Source organism: Meles meles, chromosome 4, assembly GCF_922984935.1.
Source record: "Meles meles chromosome 4, mMelMel3.1 paternal haplotype, whole genome shotgun sequence".
NCBI classification, from domain to species: Eukaryota; Metazoa; Chordata; class Mammalia; order Carnivora; family Mustelidae; genus Meles; species Meles meles.
The window spans coordinates 98,780,586-98,795,219 of NC_060069.1; positions in this window are offsets into that span (position 1 = coordinate 98,780,586).

Here is a 14,634-nt window from a genome sequence, read left to right on the forward strand (position 1 = left end):
CTCCCATTCCATGGACTGCCTTTTTGTTTTCTTGATGGTTTCCTTCACTGTGTAAAAACTGTTTATTTTGGTATGTGTTGCAGTGAGCACTGGGTATTATATGAATGATGAATCACAGACCTGTACCCCTGAAGCAGATAATGCATTATATGTTAATTAATTGAATTTAAATGAAAAAAATAAAAACTTTGTATTCTGGTGTAGTCTCAATATTTTATTTTTTATTTTCTTACCAAAAAAGACATATTTTATTTTCTTACCAAAAAAGACATGATGTATCATATTGATTGATTTGTGAATATTGAACATTCCTAGAAATAAATCCCACCTGACTATGGTGAATGATATGGTTGGATTTGGTTTGCTAATATTGAGGATGTTCGTAAAACAGGACGAGGATGTTATATAAACATCTATATTTATCAGAGATACTGGCCTGTAGTTTTCCCTTTTTGTAGTGTCTTTCTGATTTTGGTGTCAGAGTAATGCTGGCCTTATAGAATGAATTTGGAAGGGTTCCTTCCTCTTAAAAGGGAAATGAGTCCTGTATTTTCCCTTCTGTTGTGCTTTTTCATTTTTGATTCTCTCATTTCATGTGTATACTACCCTCACATCTTTGGGAAAAGTGCCATTCCCAACCACAAAGTCTGGATCTGCCCATAACCTTCATTTAGGTCCCCAAGAGACATGTCCTTGCAGAACATCTCTCTTCTCACACATTCAGCCTAAACCAACCAATTCCTTCATGATATAGGATTTCACTCTTTGGTCTCCTCCTACTTATCAAGTGCCTTGACAGTGTTCTTGAACTCAGGAGGGTCTTTATATTCCATCAACAACAGATGCATACTTTTAACAAAATCAGAACTCATAACTCAATCTTCAAAATTGGTCTACCAGAGAGTAACTATATTTACTAGATAACTTTCTCACCTATCTATTGGAAACCAAACCTTTGATACATTCTCTTCCCTCAATAATGTGTTCAAGGAAAAGATGAAATATATGTAGATCCTAAGGAAAACATACCAGTAGGCAATTGTACTAGAATAGCAAGTTCATTTATTCTTGCTAATTATTTTAAATTACCTAAACTTCCCAATAGTAACAAAGTTCTATCATCATTATCCATCACTTGTTCTTGTCCCTTACAACTTGATGTACATGTCTTTTTATTAGAAATAGACATGTTTACATTAACCTTATGAAGAAGCCCATCTTTTTGAAACAGGTCTTGGTACCCATTCCCTAAAGCAGTTGCATTCACCAGTTAAAGAGCATATGTGCAGTTTGGGTTTGAAAAGATTGAGGCTAAGTTGCTGATGTGGGCAAGTCACACAGTCATCTCATAAAGCCTTAATTAAATAAACATTGTGCTTTCTTAATTCTGGTATAGTAAAATCTACAGCATCCCTTAGGAACATTTAAAATACCCAACAGAGCCTTAGCACCTCATTTAGCAACCATTGACTTAGGCCAGTGATTTGGATGGATAGTGTTTGGATTCAATTACTTTGAAGTAAGGGAACAAATAGAAGTCAAGTTAATTATCATATTGCCTTAGTTGGGATGCTTTCTTTAATTTAGAAAAAAAGGGTGGGAGAACAACCTATGATCAGCTCTATTCAGTAGGCTCTCAGATACCAGAGCCTTAACATCGTAAACAATAATTTTGTTGCTGGTGTCATCTCTGTTCCCTGGGAACAATGGCCTCATCATTCCTAGCACCAGCATCATTCCTCTTAAAGACTTCCCGGAGTGAAGACACTGCTGTGATTTCCATACACTCCTGCCTAGTAATAGCATGGAGATTGAAATACCTGTTGACACAACAAGCTTTTGTATAGGAATTTAATTGCCTTATTTACTTATGTACTGGAAGTGCTCTGTTTCCAGACAAACAGACCAGTTCAAATTCCAGCTCTGCCCCTTCCTATTTATACACTGAAAAAATTATTGGACATCTATATCCTTCTGAGTTTTTTTTTTTTTTTTAAGATTTTATTTATTTATTTGAGAGAGAGAGCATGAGAGGGGAGAAAGTCAGAGGGAGAAGCAGACTCTCCAAGGAGCAGGGAGCCCGACGTGGGACTCGATCCCAGGACTCTGGGATCATGACCTGAGCTGAAGGCTGTCGCTTAACCAACTGAGCCACCCAGGCGCCCCCTGAGTTGTTTGTTTTTTATTTTTTCTTTTCTTTTCTGTAAATTGGGTTAATCAGACCTTAGGGATATTTTTGTAATGATTAATATAATGAAAACAATCTTGGCAATATAATTGGCACTCAATAAATCATAGCTTTTGAGGTTAGAAGAGTAAGGAGTAAGAAGGAGAGATCTAAATCCTAGTGAAACTTGCCAAACACACACAAGGACACGCATTCAGCTATGTACTCAGAGTTGGTGAGATAAAGCAAGAAATGTGCTAATCATTCGCACAGTTAAGGACTTGGGGATCATGTGCCATTGGAGGCAAATTGGAGGTTAGTATTGCAAACAACCATCTTGATAAATAGGACATGGGGCTGAAATCAATAAAAAGGGATTCAATAAAAACAAATGTAAACTATACAAACAACCGTTCTGTGGGGATGGAGAGGTAAGCTATAATGAATGATAAATTGAGTGTAAGTCAACAATATGATGGTGCCATATAAAATCCCAGACACTGCTTTGGGGTTCGTTAATAGGGAGAGCATGGATGCAATGAGAGGTAATTATTTTGCTCTACCAGCACTCTTTCGGCCTCAATTGGATAACTGTGTTCAGTATTTGTTCCTCTGTTGAAAGAGAATCATAGATAAATTTGAATGAGTTCAGAAGAGAGTAACAAAAATGATAAAAGCCCTGGAAAATGAGCTCTGTATAGCAACATTAAGGGAACTGGGCATGTTTAGACTGGAAGAAAGATAACGGAGGAGCAGGGTAACTACTAACACGTAGGAAAGATACTGTAAATGAGAGAAGGGATTGCTTATTCCCGCCAGTCACTCAGAGTTAAGTAAGGGTTGGGCTGCAGGAGGTAAAACCTAGTTTAAATGTTAGACATAATTTTGTGAGTAAAGAGCGGTTTAACATGGAAACAAGGTGCTGTTAGTGATTATGAAACTTACTTATTAAATGATTTCAAAGTGCCAAACTTGAAATTATCCCCTGATAATTCTGAGTCCATGAAAAGGGCAAGATTCAGCTTATCCCCAACCCTATTTTATATGACAATTCTACAAATAGGCCTTATCACACCACGCCTCTGCTGACACAATGGCAAACAGGCTCATGATCAATCTGACTTTTAAAAGGGGTTCTTTATTATTTAAACATTTAACTTTGTTGGATGTTTTGACTTAATTTAGGTGGTAGAAGTGATTTTTTTCCCCTTTAGTATTTTCCCACTGATTCCTCTTCTTCATAACCTTACTTTTGTTAGACTGAGTTTCTGATAAAAATGTAATGGTACTAAACGATGTGAGCAAGCGTTCTGAGTCAAAAAACTGTGTAACGAGGCTTGCTTTATTTTTATAAAATAAAAATTTATTTTTTATAAATTAATTTTATAAATTAACCAGAGAGTAACTATATTTACTAGATAACTTTCTCACCTATCTATTGGAAACCAAACCTTTGATATATTCTCTTCCCTCAATAATGTGTTCAAGGAAAAGATGAAATATATGTAGATCCTAAGGAAAACATACCAGTAAGCAACTGTACTAGAATAGCAAGTTCATTTATTCTTGCTAATTATTTTAAATTACCTAAACTTCCCAATAGTAACAAAGTTACTATCATTATCCATCACTTGTTCTTGTTCCTTACAACTTGATGTACATGTCTTTTTATTAGAATAAACTTCCTGGTTGAGCAGGTTCGTGAACTAAAGTAAGTAAAGTACTCATTAAGGGCAGGTCGTGGGCTTCCAAATGCAAGACAATTAGGCCTTTTGTATTAGCCTTCGCTATACTTATGATCAATGTAGAACTAAATAAGCACCACCATATATGATGTGAAGTTAAACATTACTTCAGCAAGTTGAGAGGCAATTGCCTTTTTTTTTTTAATAAAAGGAGAACAACACCTGCATTTAATGAGACTATTTAGAGTTCCTGGCATAGAGTCGAGATTTAATAAACAACTATCCTTTCTGCTTATCCTTCTTTAAAAGCATTTTGAGTGTCACCTCTCTGCACAAACTGAGCAGTGGCCTCTGTCTCCCATGTTAATTTCAGTCTCATTGGAGCTGCTTCCAGGGCCCTCCATAACCTGACCCTGCTTTTCTTTTCCAGTCTTTGTTTATTTGCTTCTTAGTTGAATAGTTTCGTTGTCGATGTAGAGGCCATATTTGAAATAGTCAAAACCTAGAACTCTCTGGAGAGCAGGTCTCTGAAGAATGACCAACAGGGTAAGATGTAGTTGTGCATACAGATGGTACATGGGAAGCTTAGACACAGGACTTAGGTGACATTTTTAGGTCACTTACTGAATTTTTCCATCACCGTGCTTATACACATTCTCTTAGAGACATTAACTTCGGTATTCCACCAAGCGCCTCCACTGGGTACAGCTAGCAGGAGCAGTGGGAATGCACATTTATGATTGTAGGCTTTATGAGACTTAAATACCAACACCTCTGATCTCTGAAATTGGTGTTTGGACTTTGTCTTTCTTATATTCCAGTTTGATTTCCCAGCAGATGTTGACTGGCTGCCTCAGCTACTGAGTTTCCTGTGAGTTGGTTCAGTATTTACTGACAGGATATCCTCTTTGTTGTCTGCCTCTTCTGCTAGGCTGTAAACTAAAAGGTGGAGGTCCTTCTGTTGCAACACTGTATGTAGAGAGCCTTGAACAGTGTCTGGTTATCAGTAACAAGTACAGAATATGTGTCTTGATTACTGAAGACTCTCTGACACTTAGCCTCACAAGCTGAGCCCTTGGCTGTAGCCTGTTTGCTGTGCCTAAACCGTTACCAACTGGATGTTAAGACTTGTTTTATTCTTTGCTCACACGGGGCTTTTTCATTTCTGGTTTCACTGGGCTTTTTCTAGCAGAGTTGACCCAAACCAAGAGTAAGAAACTCTATGTCTCACCTAGCTTCAAAAATTCGTTACTCACTAATTAAGGATGTACTCCTTTACTACAGAGCTTTCAAATTAATTGTAAAGTGGAGGTGACTTATGTAACCTAGATTCAGTAAATAATTCAACTTCTCCAAACATTTTTTTTTTTTTTAAATTACAACTCATGTTACTATCCTCATTAGTTTTTCAGGTTCTTTCTGATTGGTTCATAATTCACAAATTGCAGTAAGTAGAAGCGAAGCAATTTCTTTTGTAGTAACACATTCTCACTAGAAACCCCCAAATTTAGCTGTAGATATGAAACATTTAATATCAATGCTAATAAGAACGGATGCCATAGGAGTTTCCTTATCATGTAGGGAGGATTATGAAACATAAAAGACAGAATTTGCAAGTCACTTTCTCCCCCCATTCTCCCAGTTCATACATAAACATTTCTTATGTCATTCACTTTATATAGAAAACTGTAGCTTAAATCACCACCACCACAACAACAACAAAAACCAAGACCTCTGAAGTGTTCTGATAATTCCTGGCATAAGGGATGATATGGTACAGGCAGTAGTGAAAATAGGCATATTTTACTCTCTAACACAGCAAATGAGAACTAAAATGCAGATAATGAAACTATTTGTTAAATAAAATGACATATGTGATTTATGAAGGTCTAAATTTATGCATGTAGCCAAGATTTAACTTGTACTTCAGTAAATTTCGGAATAATATTTGTTACATAGAATGTAATTGTGGATTTTAATGGAATTTTGACATGCTAAGATTTTAATATGGTTTTGATCCAGCCTAAATTCCCCTAGCCTGGAGGAGTGTGTCCATTTAAATTATGGTTTTTATCTTCTTATGAGGGATAATTATTTTATTGATCCCCTGCAATGTCCTATTCCATATTCAGTATGAAAGAATAAATATTTTGTGATCAAAGTATTCCATTATTTTTAGAAAACCATGATTCCATTCTGTAATTCACTTCTGACATCAAAACCTGGAATATTAAATCAGTGCTTTTGTTTAAACGTGATAAGAGCTTATTGGAATCCTAAACTCTAGTGTCTGTGTAGATAATTGTGCATTTTTTTTTAGCCCTGGAGTTTAGTAAGCTTTTGATGAAAAATACAGCATGTAATTCATCAAAACATATTATAGTGGTGATTTTCACCCCAAACAATAGTGATAGGAATACTAACTTGTATCTGTATATACCATATATATTTGTTATGTATTAATTGCACAAACACAGACACACACACACACACACACAAATGCCTTGAGATGGTTAAGTATTCTCTGAGGTTGAGGGCTAAAGGTATAGAGGAACAGAGTTCCTGACTAATTCTCTTAATTCACACAGCAACATAGTAAAGAAGGGTAAATTAGAATGTTTTTGTTTTGTTTTGTTTTCTGTACACTATGGTCTTTTCTCTGGTATGAAGACAATTCAGCCTAATATTTAACAAGCTTTCATTGATACAAACTCTGTTACAAAAATTTGATTGGTAACTTAGCTTATAATATTTGATACATACTCTTTATATATCATAGTTTATAGCTGAACTAAGACTGCTTTTTAGGATAATAGGTGGAATTGTGTAGATTTTGTTCTCAGAGAAGAGAACACAAATGCATTTGTAGTCATATAGTAAGCCTACCTTATTCAAATGTAAAATAAAATGAAATAGAAAAACAGAGCCAATTTATTAAAAAGGGATGATGCTCTATAAACCGACTAATTGGACATGGAAAGTGATTTGTTTACAACTGCTAGAAATAGGCTTACTTTCTATTTCGTTTTAGAGTCATTGGATTCAGGGGAAGGGGGGCAGAGGTTGTCAGCACAACTAGCATTTGTGTGAGAAAAAAACCAGGAATGAAGTGATAGTCCTGGCCAGTGACCACCGGCACTAGCATTACTCTCATTTACCATTTCTGCTGCACTCTGTATTAGCAAGATACATTACATCTATACCTCCTTTTTGCTATAAGAGATCATTAAAATGTGCAGTTCCAGCCCCACTCCATGAGGTAGGCCGTGGTAGTCATCCCCCTGCTGGTGTCTGTTTAACCGACCAGTGGTTGAGGATGAAGATGAAGAAGAGTAAGAAGAGAACCTGGGGAAACAAAAGTAAGACTTTGTAAAAAATGAAGCAGACAGTTGCAGAGTAAAGCAACTCAAATGAGAAAAAATCCCATCAAAGAATAGTATCTGGTGAAGAAATCTAATAAACTGTTCGCACATACACACACACACACAAAACCTGGGAATGTATTTGTATAGTAAGTCAGATGACACATAGCATTTTATTAAAGATTATTTATTTTAGAGAGAGTGTGTGTGCAGGAGCTGGGGGAGGGCCAGAGGGAGAGAATCTTCCAGTGCCTCCCCTTTGAGCATGGAGCCCACACTTGCCTAGCTGATCACACGACCCATGAGATCGTGACCTGAGTCAGGCCAAAACCAAGAGTCAGAGGCTTAACCAGCCGAGACACCCAGGCGCCCCACATGATATTTTAAAGTAGATATCCTTCCAAAGACAGTTAAAAAGTTATCACTTACTTGAGTTTAAATTATCAGCCATTCATTAGAAGGATCAGGGAAATCTTTAAGAAATAATTTGGGACCTATGTCTTTCTCTTATCTAAGGTCATCAACCAGCATTGTCTGGTTAAGCCATTACTAAGTCTCTTATCCCAACACAGTGTTTAAAAATTTTATAGCTATATTTGACTTTTTGTTTTCTTCTTATGGCCTCTGTTTTAAGACTTTTCCTATTCTTGGGTAGATAATAAAGGTGTGATATCATATGAAATTAATTGCTTCCATTGTAAGTGAATAAAACGGGATCCTCTGGGTGAAGAGAGCAGGCCTAGCCTTGCCAACAGTTGGGTTTCAGTTCTGCCTGAGTCACTTCTTAGCCCTGTGACTGCCAGTGAGACTAACAACAGACCTAACACTTACAGGCCTCAGTTTGCCCATCTTTGAAACAGGTGGCCTGTAAGTTTTTTTTTTTTTTCCTCTGATAAGACTTTCTTCTTCTAAACCCTAGTTTACCATCATGACCCCAGTCTTGTGTTTGGATGTGAATAATCAGCTTGTCTCTCTCTCCAGTTTACTTCCTGGACATTCAGCACAATGTGTAGATGTTTTAAGTACATGTATACTAGAACATGCGAAAGTTCAAATACTTAGTGTGTGCCTTAGTCCATTTGGGCTGCTGTAACAGAAATACCATAGACTGGGGGGCTTAAACAGCAAACATTTCTCACAGTTCTGGGAGCGGCCCAAGATCAAAGCACTGACAGATTTAATGTCTGCCGAGGGCCTGCTTCCTGATTCAGAGATGGTCATCTTCTTGCAATGTCTTTTTTTTTTTTTTTAAGATTTTATTTATTTATTTATTTATTATATTTTATTTATTTGACAGAAATCACAACTAGGCAGAGAGGCAGGCAGAGAGAGAGGAGGAAGCAGGCTCCCCGCGGAGCAGAGAGCCCCATGGAGGGCTCGATCCCCGGACCCTGGGATCATGACCTGAGCCGAAGGCAGAGGCCCACTGAGCCACCCAGGCGCCCCTAAGATTTTATTTTTTTATGAGAGAGGGAGAGAGCGAGAGGAGAGCATAGTGAGGTGGGGGGAGGGCTAGACTTCCTACTGAGCAAGGATCCTGATGGGCAGCTCAATCCCAGGACCCTGAGATCATGACCCAAGCCAAAGACAACTCAGCCACCCAGGTGCCTCTTCTTGTAGGCTCCCTACGTGGTGGAAGGGAGGAGGGAGCTCTCTTAGCATCTTTTCCATAAGGATTTTAATCTCATTAATGTGGTCTCCACCTTCCCGACCTAGTCACCTTCCGAAGACCCAACCTCTTAATACCATCACATTGGCAATTAGATTTCAGACTAGGAATTTCCCAGGGGCCCACACGTTCTGTCTGTTGCAGTGGGGACTCCAACTTTTCCCCCAGTGACGCAGGACCATGCTATGAAAATAAACCACAAGATGAAAGAGTTATTCTCTTTTCATGACATTTCAACTATTTGATTATACCAAGCTGAGTCTTGGTTTGGTGCTAATAAGGCCTTACTACCTTTATGAACACTGAGGTGGTTTCCTCTTAGAAAGGGAAAAGGACAAATCCAGCGTAATCCTCAACCTCAGAGCTTTCCATAGAACCTAAGCTGGTGATAATACCATTATTTTGTTTTTGGAGTACTTTCATGTTTGTTTATGAGTAACAAGTAATACTTATCTTCTGTGAATAATAATAATATTTTCCAATTAAATATAGTTAGGTAAAAACGTATGTATTTAAAAGAAAATATTAAATAGTGCAGATGGTATGCGAAAGTTGCAAGAATTGTAGAAAATAGGACGAAATTTGAGAAAAACTGGGCTACTCTGCATGTTCTCAAAATAGCCCGTTGTGTTACTCCTTGGCAAACATGTTGGACATTTTGAAATCCTGCTCGATAAATTTAACGAGGATATTCTTTCAAAATCTGAAGTGTTTTAACTCACTTTGGCTGTGAAATCATTGAGTCAGTGTTAAATAAGCTAAGTTTCTCGGAGCTCATGAAATTTGTAATCTTATTCTGATGACAACCATTTACATTCCGAAATCTATAACTGTATTTCAAACTGTGACAGCTTTACACCACACAATTTCGGCACAAACTGTCTCTTCTTTATAATTTCAAAAGCCTTTACAGCCTGGAAAGTTGATGTCTGTAAATTACTTTATAAGCAATGGGTTCTGCTAGACATGAGAGAATTATGTAAATTAATAGGCTAATAGTAAACAGACTCAAAGGGCTTACATATTTTTGCTTGTGATAGTCAACTGTTTTTAGAAATAGACTTGCTTTAAATGTATATTGTATTATGTTTAAATGATACCTTAAGTCAATGTTCTGTTCTGTTTTGGCCTTAAACTTTTCATTACAAATTATTATAGCCAAGGTGGAATTGAGCGAGACTGCAGTATTTATTCAAATATTAATGCATTCAAAAGACAGACAGATGCTAAAATATAGGGCGATCAACATATAGTCCTCGTTGTCATAAGTGCTTCCCATGAAGTGAAGGAACCAAATAAACAAGTGATAAAAACAGTTAAGAAAATGCTTAGCAGTGTGTAATGGGGATGCCCACATTTATCCATGAATTATGAGGTCCTGAAATACTTTTGATGTACTTAATGTTTATTCTAGGTCAGACTCTGAGTTTGTAAAAACATAATGAAGTGATACACCCAGGCAAAATATAACTTTCCAAACAAGTCTGTTGGAACCTGATAGGAAACTGCAACATTTATCCTCTACCATGTGGGATGGGAAAGGAGGTTATAATATTATAGAATATTACCTTACTACTTTACGTTTAGCTTCTTTAATACACTTGAGAGTTTATAACATGTTCCCATGTATGTTATTCATCTCATCCTTGTAATGCCCTAGTGAAGTGATATCACCCCCATTTCCAATTTTATAAATGAGTAAACAAATTCCACTCAAGCTAAGTAACTTGACCACTATTATGTAGAAACTGACAACAGCTGTAGTTGAATCTAGGTCTTTTCACTATACTGATGTTGATTCTATTTCTGCAGAATGTCAAAAGTAGATTATCCAGTGAATTTTCCCTTGATTTTATAAATGAGGAAACTCATCTAGAAAAGATGTGCAATTCATCCAAAGCCACATTCCTGAGTATTGGAGAAGACATATGCATTTAGGGAATGAATGCTTATTCTAAAATCTGATATGCTATGAGTAATTTGAGAGGAGTTACCTGAAGTCCTAATTCAAATACTGAATAGAAACAATGCCTTGGAAAGATCACTGGATGGGACATCAAAAGACCTGGGTTAAGTTTTGCCATATTTTACACTATCTGTGGATACTTTGGAAACAATTAGTGCTTTCCCTTTTATAGGATCTCTATTAACTTCACTTGCTGGAAAAGAGGAAAGGGCACAAAGTGGTGATAGGTAGCTTTTTCCTCTAAGAGAAGGATTGCAGAGCTACCTTCCACAAGGTCACACATAGAGGGCTGAATGGTTATGGATGGTTCCATAACATCCAGTATCCAAAAGGAGACCACAGTGCTGGGAATGATTAGAAGGACTATATTCATAAATTGCTGGAACACTTGTGCATCTCTGTGACTGTCAGTTTCCTTACCCCAGTCTCATCCTGAGTGGATATTGGCAGTAAAAATAGTTAAGTATAGGAAAGAATTAATTTGTATTTTGAAGACATTAAGAAAATGGAACTTTCTGTACTTTTCAGAATTAACTTTGTCCTTTCCTTAACTTTTCCCAGTTGAGTTCCCTTAGTTTCCCTGGTAATACATTGTGTCAGTTTTCTAGGGCTGCGCTAAGAAAGTACTGCAAACCAAGTGGCTTAAACAATGGACTTTTATTGTCTCACGGTCCTGGAGGCTAGAAGTATTGGATCAAGGTGTGCGCAGGTTTGCTTCCTTCTGGGAGCTCTGAAAGAGAATCTGTTCCATTCCTCTCGCCAAACATCTTGTGGTTTGCTGGCAATCTTTGGCATTCCTGGGCTTGTGAAAGCATCACTCTGATTTCTGCCTTCATCTTGACCTGCCATTCTCTTTGTGTGCATGTCTGTGTCCAAACTTCCCATCTTTATAAGGACACCATTCGTATTGGATAAGGGCTCACCCTAATGGGCTTCATCTTAACAAAATTTACATTGGTAATGACCCTGTTTCCAAATGAGGTCACACTCTGAGGTACTGGGGGTTAAGAGGTCGATATATGAATTTGGGTGTGTTATAATTCATCCCAAATTCAACCCCTTATATGCCCACTTTGCTAAGCAAGTCATTGCATGTGTACTTGATAAGTCTAACAGGGTTGCAGTAGAGAAACCAGAACCAGTAGGCTTTGTGTGTGTGTGTGTGTGTGTGTGTGTGTGTATACATACACATATAACATACACAGAGATGGAAGGGGAGGGGAAAGACTGATTGATTCATAATACAGTTATAAGAACTGTATTAACTTATAAGTTATATTTTAAATATATATATTACATATATATATTATAACTTACAGTTAACTGTATTAACTTATAAGTTAAGTGTCATAAGTTAATACAGTTAAGTTATAACTGCATTAAGTTCACTGTATTACAGTTATAAGAACTGTATCTGCGAGTCTGAAATCCTTAGAATAGGCCATCACAGGGAACAGTTTGGAAACTCTAGGTCATGAGCCGATGGTATCATCTACAGGGAGTTTCTCCCCCAGGAAAACCTCAGTTGTGCTGTCAAGGCCTTCAACTGAATGAGTCAGGCCCACCTTGATTATCCAAGATAATCTCCTGTGCATACAACCAACTGATTGTAGATACTGATCACATCCACAAAATACCCACACACCAGTGCCTGGAGTACTATTTGATAAATAATTGAGTATGATAGCATAACCCAGTTGACCCGAAATCTGTCCATCACAGTACCTAACAGGAAGGGAGGCAAGAGGCAACTGCATTATTCCTCAGACCCAAATGAACTGAGGGCAATAATCTCGGACACAGTATCAAATAATGTGGACTGACTGGCCCCTGTTTGGGAAGCGGGGTGTGCACAAGGTGTGTGTGTGTGCTGTTTTGTCACAGTTCAGGACCCTTGGTGTGTTTTTCTTTTCTAACACAGCCTCACAACAACCTCCTCTTTTCCAGTGTATATCATGAAGCTCTAGCTTCATCCTTCCAATTCAATCTTGTGTTCTCTGAAGAAAAAATGCCCAAAGCAATTTTCACCCCATCACACACTGGTAATCATTTTATTTTTCTGATTATGTTTCCTTCTCTCTTCCAGCCCTTTGGTAAATTACGCAGGGACCCTTTATTCTCATTCTCTCTTTTTCTGTCTCTCTGTGTCTCTATGCTAAGTGCCAGCTGTCATTGCTTGGCAGATAATTACCATTTTACAAACAGTATTTAGGGAAATGACATCAGTTTCTGAATGTACGGCTGTCATGGCTTATTCACAGGGCTTTCCTCTGTTAACCACCTTCTCTGTGTGCAGGCTGAGTGGGAGCGGTGGGGATTAAGGGGAGGGGAAAAGGGAAGACCCCTTGGCTCCAACCTGGTGGAGAACAATTGCATCCCATTTGTCACTGTTAGTCTGACAACCCTCATTTCACTCCTCCCAAATCCCCCCTGCCATATTCTGTTGTTCGTGGATAAATAAATGATTGCTTATACGAGTTCAGGGGACTGGCTCCCCCATTTGCAGTTTTTACAGCTTGAAGAAGTAGGTGGGTTGAAAGGCAAGAAGTTCTGGTTCCCGTCCCTGATGATAGTATCTCCTGAGTGACGTAGGTCTCTCTTTTATTGATGTTCTTGGTCGTGCTGCTGGATGAAGAAAAAAAAAACACCTAAAATATTATAAAATACAAAGTGTGTTTGTTTAAATCTCTTAAATTAGTTTAGTGATCTGCCTCCCAGCAAATGTTGGTTCAAAGATTCTGTTAAGTGCATAAGATTGAATAAGAAATGGACTAAAAACATAAACGACACTGATTAGCTTCAGTTTGGGGGTCAACTGGTGTCATAAAAATAGCACTAAATTTCAAGGAAGGTCCCGGCATTCTGTTCTGGACTCATCATTAGGAAAGGTAAGCCATTTGGTCTACATGGTCCTCGTTTTTCCAGTGTAAGTAATAATGATCCTTGATAATGACTTGTTTGTGTTAGGCACTATTCCGAGTACTTTATGCATGTTAATTACTTAACCTCTTAATCACCGTATGGATATATTGTATATATACATATTCTAAAAAAGAGGAAATGGAGACACACAGAGCTTTCATTACTTGTTAATGAACTTAGGTGGTGAACTTAGGGTTTGAACTTAGGTGGTGTGGTTCTAGAGACAGACTCCTGGCCACTGCAGGGACTACACTGGCTGAAAATGAACTCAGCATTTTCAGCCAGTGTAGAGGCTGTAGTGGGGTCGGCCTCAGATAATAGTTATATTATCTCAGGTAATAATTATTCAGAAGCCTTTCAAACTGTGTCACCCCCTGTTTTTCGCACTCTCTACCTCTGTGATCAAGGTTGTGATATTCTTCCCAAAGAACAGTATCACCAGAGGGGAAGGCTGTATAATTTGGAAACGCTTACTCCTGCCAGGAGGTGTAACTATCATAGTAGAGAGTTCCTAGTCCTTCCCGGGCCCAAGAGAAAAGGATGCTATAATGACAGCAAATTGGGCTGAATAGCTGACACTTTGTAGATTTGAATTACAATTTTTATTGAGTCAGAAGTGATCAGAATGAACAAGTTTAGTGAGTTCAATCCTATGGCAAATCATTTGGTGCCTTCTTATGGTAGGAAATAGAAGCGGTTTCCAATTCATGAATTGCCGAATTACCTACAAAGATCTCTTTAATAGGAACAGTTCCTTAATCCCTAAGTCCCAGTCGACTGGTTGCTACCCATCACAGATGGGTATGTTCTCATTTTTTATTCTACTGGAATTCCACGTTGGCTTTCTTTCCCACCACAGCTAT